This window comes from Musca domestica, unplaced genomic scaffold (assembly GCF_030504385.1).
Source record: "Musca domestica strain aabys unplaced genomic scaffold, Musca_domestica.polishedcontigs.V.1.1 42, whole genome shotgun sequence".
Classification (NCBI taxonomy): domain Eukaryota; kingdom Metazoa; phylum Arthropoda; class Insecta; order Diptera; family Muscidae; genus Musca; species Musca domestica.
The window spans coordinates 5,177,254-5,186,964 of record NW_026712329.1 but is presented as its reverse complement, the minus strand read 5'-3'; positions in this window follow the sequence as shown (position 1 = coordinate 5,186,964).

The window sequence follows — 9,711 nt, the reverse complement described above, 5'->3', positions numbered from 1 at the left end:
AAGATTTGTGAATCGCATCAAAAAACTGCACAACAATTTTGGGTCTTTAGTATAGGTTATTGTACGATATACCTCATTTTATTTTATTTTATTTAGAAATAAAATGTTTTTTGAGTATAATTAGTATTTTATTTTACCACAATACACTTTTTTATTTTGTCTGTTGCTGATTTTGAATTCAAAATATTTAGATTTCAATCTAAATCTTGTATTAATTATATATTTTCATGGCGGTCGCCGAGCTATAAAATTACAACCTTCGGTTTTCTAATCTGGCGTGCACACTCTGTTCCGAAGTTACTCATTACTTGGTAATGAGGCAAATATGATATTTGGCTATGTATTTTTTAATGAATTTCCCTATTATTTATTTTAAATTTATTTATTTATTAGCTAGGTATTCACAACAAGACATGGATCTTAAAATTATAGTGCAGTATTATACAATTATATGAAAAGATCCTTTTTATAACCTTCACCATTCTATGGAGGGTGTAATAACTTTATCAATCCGTTTGTATCTCCTCGAAATACTCATAACAGACCCCACAAAGTACATTCTTGATCCACAAAATATATTACGGATCAGCGTAAAATTCTAACGATGTCCCGTTGTTGGTTTATTCGTCCGTTGTAATCACACTATCTTTCGAACGAATTGATATAGAAGGCTAAAATTTTGCTAGTCGACAGGTTAAGTTCGAAAATGAACCATGTCAGTACATGTTTTCGTATGGTCCTCATATAACAGTATCTCCTGATATTCGCTATTCTAGTGATTTTAGCGACATTATTCACCAGGATTGTTCAAAATTTCGTATTTGGAGTTCGTAATGGACACAACAACAGAAAATTTGTAATGCCCTCTTGACATAAAAGTATAAAATCTAAAAAATTGGAGAAAAATATGCCAATAAAGATGTTAAATAGATTTTGTATTTTTCATATTTTTTATAGGGTAAGTGTGCCTAAGTTCGGCATGTCACAGTAGTCGGCACTTTTTATTTTTAAGCCCAAATAAATGAAACTATTATAACTAAATGTATTTTGTTTACTTCAAATAAATTGCCAGCTATCTTTGTTATAAAATAAAAATAATAAAAATAATAAAAAGTTATAAAAACTTTATTTATTATTGCAAAAACTATACAAAATTTCGAATCTGAATAAATTAACTTTGTAATAATTGAAATGTTCCACTCAGAATGGTGAGCCATTAAAAACGCGAAAATCCTAAAAGTGCCGACTACTGGTACACTTACCCTAGCATGCGATTTTTTCAATTTGACTTATAATATTTTGTAATATTTTTTCAGCTTACAACACAGGTTGGGTTTATTATATACAGATCGCAAATATCGTCCGATCCTCACAAAAATTTTCACAAGGTTAGGGTTGGGCTCAGAAGGGCTAGGCCTATTGTTTTCAAAGATGTCCGCAATATATTAGGGGGTTGAAATGGACCAACAACTAAAATGTTCCTGATTTGCAGCCATTATAAAGGTCACAAATAGAAACCAAAGGCATAAAGTTAGAGTTTAGAACAGCGGGTACAATAGAGCACTAATATTGTGTGAAAAAATACCAGCATTACTTACAGGCGATATCCGAAATACACAAAAGGCGAACTTCTGGCTTTTTTATGCTGATTTCGTTGACGAATATAGCCAAATATCATAGACAAGCAAATCATGTAGATGAGTCTAAATTTGAAGACACAGAGGGGCTTCTTGCTTTTGGAGATGATTGCAAAATATTTAGGGGTTCAAATTAACCAAAAACAGAAATGTTTTTCCGATTACACAATTGAAGCCAATCGACACGCCTGTAAAGAGAGTTAAGGACAGGGAAGTATTCTAGCATTTTGGATGACCATTGGATTATGTGTGTCTATAAAATAGACTACAACACGAAGTGCATAAATGTTGGGCAAATGTCCCTAGTCAAAATCCTAATTTCAAAGGCGAACTCTTCCAATATGGATTTGGACATAAGGGGGCTTCTAACATATTGTAGTGTTGTAGGGTATAACATAGTCGGCCCCTCACGACTATAGCCTTTTCTTACTTGTTTTTAAATAAAATCTGTTTTCATTTTTAAAATATTTTCGTATGACGGATGGCAGATTTTACAAGAATAATAAATAATCTTTTATTTTATTGGCATGTAAAAACACTTATACGTTCCGTTTTTTTTACGTTCTTAGGAAAAACAAATTTATTTATCTGTTCTTGGACTCAAACATATAAAGATTTCAAACCCTTCACATTAATGAATCATTTTCGGTGATGTAGGTTTTTGTGTAGGCCTCGAAAGAGGTTTTACTTTAGATCCGCTTTTATGTATCAAATCTCCGACTGAAAAATGTTGCCAACATCTTTACAATACGCTGGCAACTTCTTGTAACGAATTTAATGTCATCTCGACTAAAAATGATCACCTTTGACACGAATTATAGCCTTTAAACGGCCAATGAAACCGTCACACGCTGACCGAATTCCCGGTGAAGCGCTTGCTTGAGGTGATCGACACTTTGGTATTTTTTAGTGCCAATCTTGCTTTCCAAAATACACCAGACACAATGGTCCAACGGATTGGTATCCGGCGATTTTGGTGGTCATTGTGCGCTGGAAATGAAGCGAGGAACCTCGCGTGCTGAATGCGATGGTGCTGAGTCCTGTTGGAATGTCCAAGGTCTGCGACCAAAATGTTTGGGTGCTCAAGGCTTTAATACACCCTCCAGAATATTTTCGCGATAATGTTCGGCATTTATTCTGATGCCACGGTCGATTAATACGAGCGGAGAGGTGCACATTTTCAGCTCATCGCTTTGGCAAGTAAATACGATCATTTTATTATACCCTCCACCATACATAGTATGGGGGATATATTAAGTTCATAATTCCGTTTGTAACTCATTGAAATAATCATTTTAGACCCAACAAAGTATATATATTCTTGATCAGCGTAAAATTCTAAAACGATGTAGCCCTGTCCGTCCGTCTGTCCGTCTGTTGTAATCACGCTACAGTCTAAACGAATTAAGATAGGAAGCTAAAATTTTGCACAGATCTCTCATTTGTCTTCAGGCAAGTTCAAGTTCGAACGGTACCCCCCGATATTCGGTATTTTGATGATTTTACCCACATTTTTCAACAGAATTGTCTGAAATCCCCACAAGTAGTTCCATGTGGGTACTTTATACCTCGAAAGGGAATTATCTATATAGGTCCACGATATCGTATATCCCTCATACAACGGTACCCTCCGATATTTGGTATTTTGATGATTTCAGCCACATTTTTTAATGGAATTGTCTGAAATTCCACACAAGAGGTTCTTTGTGAGCACTTTACCCCCGGACAGAAAGTTTTCTATATAGGTTAACGATATCGTATATCCCCCCATATATCGTCACCTTCCAATAGCCCTTATATAACGGTACCCCCGATATTCGGTATTTTGATGATTTTAGCCATATTTCCAAATGGAATTATCTGAAAAGGAGTTCCTTGTGAATACTTTACCCCCAGACAAAGATTTGTCTATATAGGTCAACAATATCACCTTCCAATAGCCCTTATATAACGGTACCCCCGATATTCGGTACTTTGATGATTTTAGCCATATTTCCCAATGGAATTATCTGAAAAGGAGTTCCTTGTGAATACTTTACCCCCAGACAAAGATTTGTCTATATAGGTCAACAATATCGTATATCCCCTACATATATCGTCACCTTCCAATACTAAGTGTTTTAAATATTTTAACAGAATTTTCAATGGATTTAATTTTTTTGAAAATTTTCTAATTCGTTCCAAATGGTGGAGGGTATTCAAAGTTCGGCCCGGCCGAACTTACTGCTTTTTAACTTGTTTATTAACAAACTGCTGGACAACGAATGTTTTCTCATCGGAGAAAACCAAATTCGGGAGTTAACCACATTGGGCCAAGCGAAGCAACTCTTTAGCTCTTTTGAGTCTATTTTTGGTTGCGGCGTAAGTTCTTGCACTCTTTGGAATTTGGCTTTACCCCGACATTAATTTTGTAATATGTAAAAATTCCCAGCCAAATATAAAGAAATCACACTATCACGCTTGAATTCCATCACGAATAACTTTTTTTCTAAAAAAATTCCACCAAAATGCTTTTGAACGCATGTAAACAATATAATGAGCTGTTACTGGAATAATGTTAACAGCTGTCGGACGAGTGGCTTAGAAATAACAGCTGTCTGAAGTTGGTTGCAGTTGTTTCATCTCACCCTGTATAGTATTGTAAAATTTATGAATATGACACCCACATAGTTGGTGTATCCAACGCGTTATAAATTTTAAATCTGAGTAGTCGTAAAGACATAAAACTTATTAAATTCAATAAGTTATTTCACCCACAATATTATCCACAGAAAATATCGAAATATTCTGATAATCTATGGAAGCAATTTTCGCTAAAATTAATTCTCTCACATAAAAATATGTTATTCATACGTACATATGATACATATACATACCCACGGACACGGATTAAAAATTAAGAATTTATTAAAACTGGGCTATGAAAATTACCACAAGATGAACATCAAACACCGTATAGAGACAGCGGCAAGGATTTCAGCACACAACAGGACTACCGCCCCTAATCCTAGGGCGCTGCATATTTAAATAATTTACTCAACCTTATTCAAATACCATAGCATTTGTGAATAGTTTTTTCAAGTAGATCTTCACAATGATCCTGGGATTCGCAACAATGAAAGATAAAGTGAACAATATTTTCCAGCGGTCATCGTTTACGGAAGTGATTTGTGTGGTAAATAACAATAACCAAAAACAGCAAGATATGTGGCTTACTGGGATGGGATAGATGCTTAAGCGAAGACTTGTGATATGTTGTGGATAGACGTGTGTAATTTGATAGTTTCTGTTTTGCAAACACACACGAACATGTATACACAAAGACTCAAGACGTATGCGTAACAACATTGAAATACTTTTTCAGATCCTTAAATATTTCCATTTGTTTTCAAACAACACCGCCGAACGCAACAATTAGTAAATCCGCTTAAAGATGTTTTGTATCAATTTTTGTTTGCGTGTTTTTCCGTTTGCAAACGATACTATTTGTACATTATTTCAAAACCAATGGGTCAGTTTGCCTTGTTGCTTATTAAATTTCATGTAAGAGATAGAGCGTCAAAAAAGGCTTTGATTTTCGATCATGCCACTTCGGATTTAATCCATTATTCACATCCTTCTCATATGCTCTTCCGCTAATAATTAGAAAATTAAACTACTAAATAAACTGCAAAAAATGAGTCACGAAATGTTAAGAATAAATGAAAAATAAAAAACAAGTAAGCAAAGGCTATAGCCGTGCGGGGCCGACCATGTGATACCCTACAAAACTAAAGTATGCTAGAAGTCCCCTTATGTCAAAATTCATTTTGGAAGATTTCGCTTTTGAAATTATGTCATAGAGCATTGCCCAGATATTACCCCCAGCTTTTTGACCAGGGACATTTGCCCAATATTTACGCACTCCGTCGTGCTGTTAGTTACAGCTAATTTTAATCCAATGGTCATCCAAAATGCTAGAATGTCTCCCTGTGCTTAACTCCCTTCTCATGCAAAATTCCGTGTCGATTGGTTTCAATTGTGTGATCAGGAAATTTTTTCTGTTTTTGCTTAATTTGAACCCCTAAAAACTTTGCGATTATCTCTAAATACAAGAGGCCCCTCTGCGTATCGAAATTTGGACTCATCTCATGTCTACGATATTTGGCTATATTCGTCAACGAAATCATCATAAAAAAGCCAGAAGTTCGCCTTTTGTGTATTTTGGATTTCGCCTGTAAGTTATTCTCAGGGTTTCGTTAGAATGGAAATGTTAATATTTTTTCACACAAAAGTGTGGTCCATTTCATTCCATTCCATTTCGCTGTTCTAACCTATAACATCATGCGAGATTTCGTGTCCTTTGGTTTTTATTTGTGACCTTTATAACGGCTGCAAAATCAGGAACATTTTTAGTTTTTGGTCCAATTAAACCCCTGAATATATCTTTCAAAACAATAGGCCTAGGCCTTCTAAGCCTAACTCTAACCCTATGAAAATGTTCGTGAGGATCGTACGATAATTGCAATCTTTATATAACCCCGACCTGTGTTGTAAGTTAAAAAAATATTACAAAACTAGCTGGCCCGGTCCGCGTTGCCGGCCCGTAATTTTAGTCTTTAATGCTATTATATCATCCACCTTGGAAAGGTGGGTATATTAACTTTTCATTCCATTTGTAACATCACTAAATGTTCGTCATAGACCCCATTAAATATGCATATTTATTCATAATCAGCATAAAACTCTAAGTCGATTTGTCCGTCTGTATGTCTGTTTTTTTAAATTACGATACAGCCCACATTATTTGATGTATAGCGTCAAAATTTAGCCGAAAAATTTGTATTGTGTATAGGATGGTTGGTATTGAAAATGACGGTATCGGACGGTATCTCACGAAATTAGGTATTTTGATGATTTTTGCCACATTTCTCCTCGGATTTGTCTAACACATATAACGATACCTACCTATATTGGGTATGTTGATAATCCACACATTTACGCCTATAATTGTTTCAAATTTGGTATTTTAGAAGGTTTGATAGATGACAATCCTTGAAGTATAAAATTGTCCACAGAGGTTCCCGTTTTTGTGTAGCCCCATATAACGGCCTCATTCACTTTATGGTTTTTTGATAAGTTAACTGCATTATCCAAACAGTCTTACTGGTGTAACAAGTTTAAAGTGAAACACGCTTGAATTTAGATACTTTTATATAAAATATAAGATTCCATTCCGAAGTTGTATGAATTGTGAAAATCCGTCAAAACGTTCTTGAGTTATAAGCATAGTAACTAATAAACAAATTAAAAAAATCTTCAACTTGTTCGCTGGTTTTTTACAGCCAATATTTAAAGGTCCTTACGAAGTTTGGTCCTTACTATTATTTTGAAATTTGATTTCATTGAAAAAATGTTCTCAGTTTTTCCCTATTTTAGAGTTTTTGCAGTGCAATATGCTCTTTTTTGATTTGTTAGCAATTTTGGTTTGACCACGTTAAATTATTTTGACATCATCTATTCAGCTCCGCCACTCCATAATTTTCGTCGCTTTCTACTACCCAAAAAGACTACACATCATATTAGAATTCAAAAAAAAAAAAATAAATAAATAAAAACACTACAAATGTACATTCCGAAATAGTAAGTCTATGGAAAAAAATCATGCAAAATAAAACATTACTATTGTACACATCAAAAGTCAAAATGACAATTTTAAAATTTCACATTTTTACGCGATTTTTATACCCTCCACCATGGGTAGGAGGGTATATTAACTTTGTCATTCCGTTTGTAACACCTCTAAATATTCGTCGTAGACCCCATAAAGTATATATATTCATAATCAGCATAAAATTCTAAGACGATTTAGCGATGTCCGTCTGTCTGTCCGTCTGTCTGTCTGTCTGTCTGTCTGTCCGTCTGTCTGTCTGTTGAAATCACGATAGAGCCCACATTATTTGACGTAGACCTTTGAAATTTGGCACAAGTGTGTGTATTGTCCCTAGGATGGTTGGTATTGAAAATGAGATATATCGGTCCACGTTCTGGTATAGTCCCCATATAACGGTACCTCCCGATATTCGGTATTTTGATGATTTATGCCACATTTTTTCACGGATTTATCTGAAAATTGGTATTTGTAGGTCATGACGGGTCCCTGAGCGTGTGGCAAAACATTGCATGTATAGGTCCACGTTTTGGTATAGCCCCCATATAACGGTACCTACCGATATTCGGTATTTTGATGATTTATGCCACATTTTTTCACGGATTTGTCTGAAAATTGGTATTTGTAGGTCACAACGGGTCCCTGAGCGTGTGGCAAAACATTGCATGTATAGGTCCACGTTCTGGTATAGTCCCCATATAACGGTACCTCCCGATATTCGGTATTTTGATGATTTATGCCACATTTTTTCACTGATTTGTGTAAAAGTTGGTATTTGTGGGTCATAATGGGTCCTAGTTCGTGTGGCGAAACATTGTAATTATAGGTGCACGTGTTGGTGTAGCCCCTATATAACGGTACCTCCCGATATTCGGCATTTTAATGTTTTTTGCCACATTTCTTCTAATGTTCTTTTACCCTAGGGTGGAGGGTATTAAAAGTTTGGCCCGCCGAACTTAATGTTTTTTTACTTGTTTGGATTATATCCTTTTCTGCCAAGTGACAATTCCGAATTTGTGTAAATCGTTAAAGTCAGATCAGCGGTTCTTGAGTTATAAGCGTAGTAACTAACACAACTTCCTGATATATAGATAGATTAGAAGTATGCGTGGTCAGTTCCCTGGCGCCCAAATAAATTCTTCATGAGGGAACGTCAACAGTATCTCGTGTAATAATTTTCAAACCGATATCTTCATTATCTGGCAAATATAAAGATTTTAGATAAATCAAGATAGTGGGCGTAAAAGTAGGCGTGGTCAATATTTTTTTTATTTTAAAAACCTAACTTGGGGTATGACGAACGTTTGTGCAAAAAATTATGCAAATCGGTCCAGCCGTTTTCAACTGATTCCGTTACCAACAAACAACAATTGATTTTTATATATATAGATATACACTTCAATATTATAAGTCGAATTGAAAAAATCCCTAAGCTCTAGACCAATGCTAACTTCGGCGTCGAGCAGCTGCAAAATCAGGAAATTCATCAGTTTTTGGTCCATTTCAACCCCTAAATATTATGCGATCATCTCAAAAGCAATAGGCTTCTATTTTGACCATAACCCCACCTCCATTTTCAATTTCGTGAGGATTAAAAATTAACATGGACAGACGGACGGACAGATATACATAGTTATATCGACTCAGCTCGGCGAGATAGGAAGATCCATATATAATTTCTTAGTGGGAAACCACTATTTGGAGGTGTTACACAATTTTTGGTCTAATCTAACTTATAATACGCCCAACACATAGTGTTGTTGGCTATAATAAAATAATTTAAGCGTCAAATCTTATTATGTTTAAAATTTCGCATTTGAATACCATAATGGGTAATACAATCTATTACAAAAAATACTTATGCAGGTCCATTATTTTTATTCGGTTTTTTTATTCGGTATTTTGAAGGTATTATCGAAATTGTCTTGAATTTCGTATTTGAAGTTCGGAATCGGTACTCCAGCCTATGACAAAAAAATTCTTATTCAGGTCATCGTATATCCCCCATATAACGGTTTTCATCATCCGAATTCCCGGTCACAATATTCATATCTGAAAACGGAAAATATTGACAACTTTTCGAATATTAATTGGGTTATGTGGGTCCAATATTAAGTGTACGTCTTTCACAGCTTTTATATTGAAGTTTACAGAGGAGGATATTAGTAAAACCATTGCACAAAGGACCCACATCCAATTTTTCTATCCGAAACTATTTCAACATTTCTACTTGTAAACCAAATATAAAATTTCAAAATTTCAGTTCTATCCCTTCACCAATTACTAAATTTAGTAACATATAGTATGCATATCCAAACTATTACGATCAACGATTTTTTTTTAAGCCACTGCCAAATCTCAAACACATAATTGTATCTCTATTCTTTCACCCAATTTTGTAACATTCAACACATTTCGTACAAT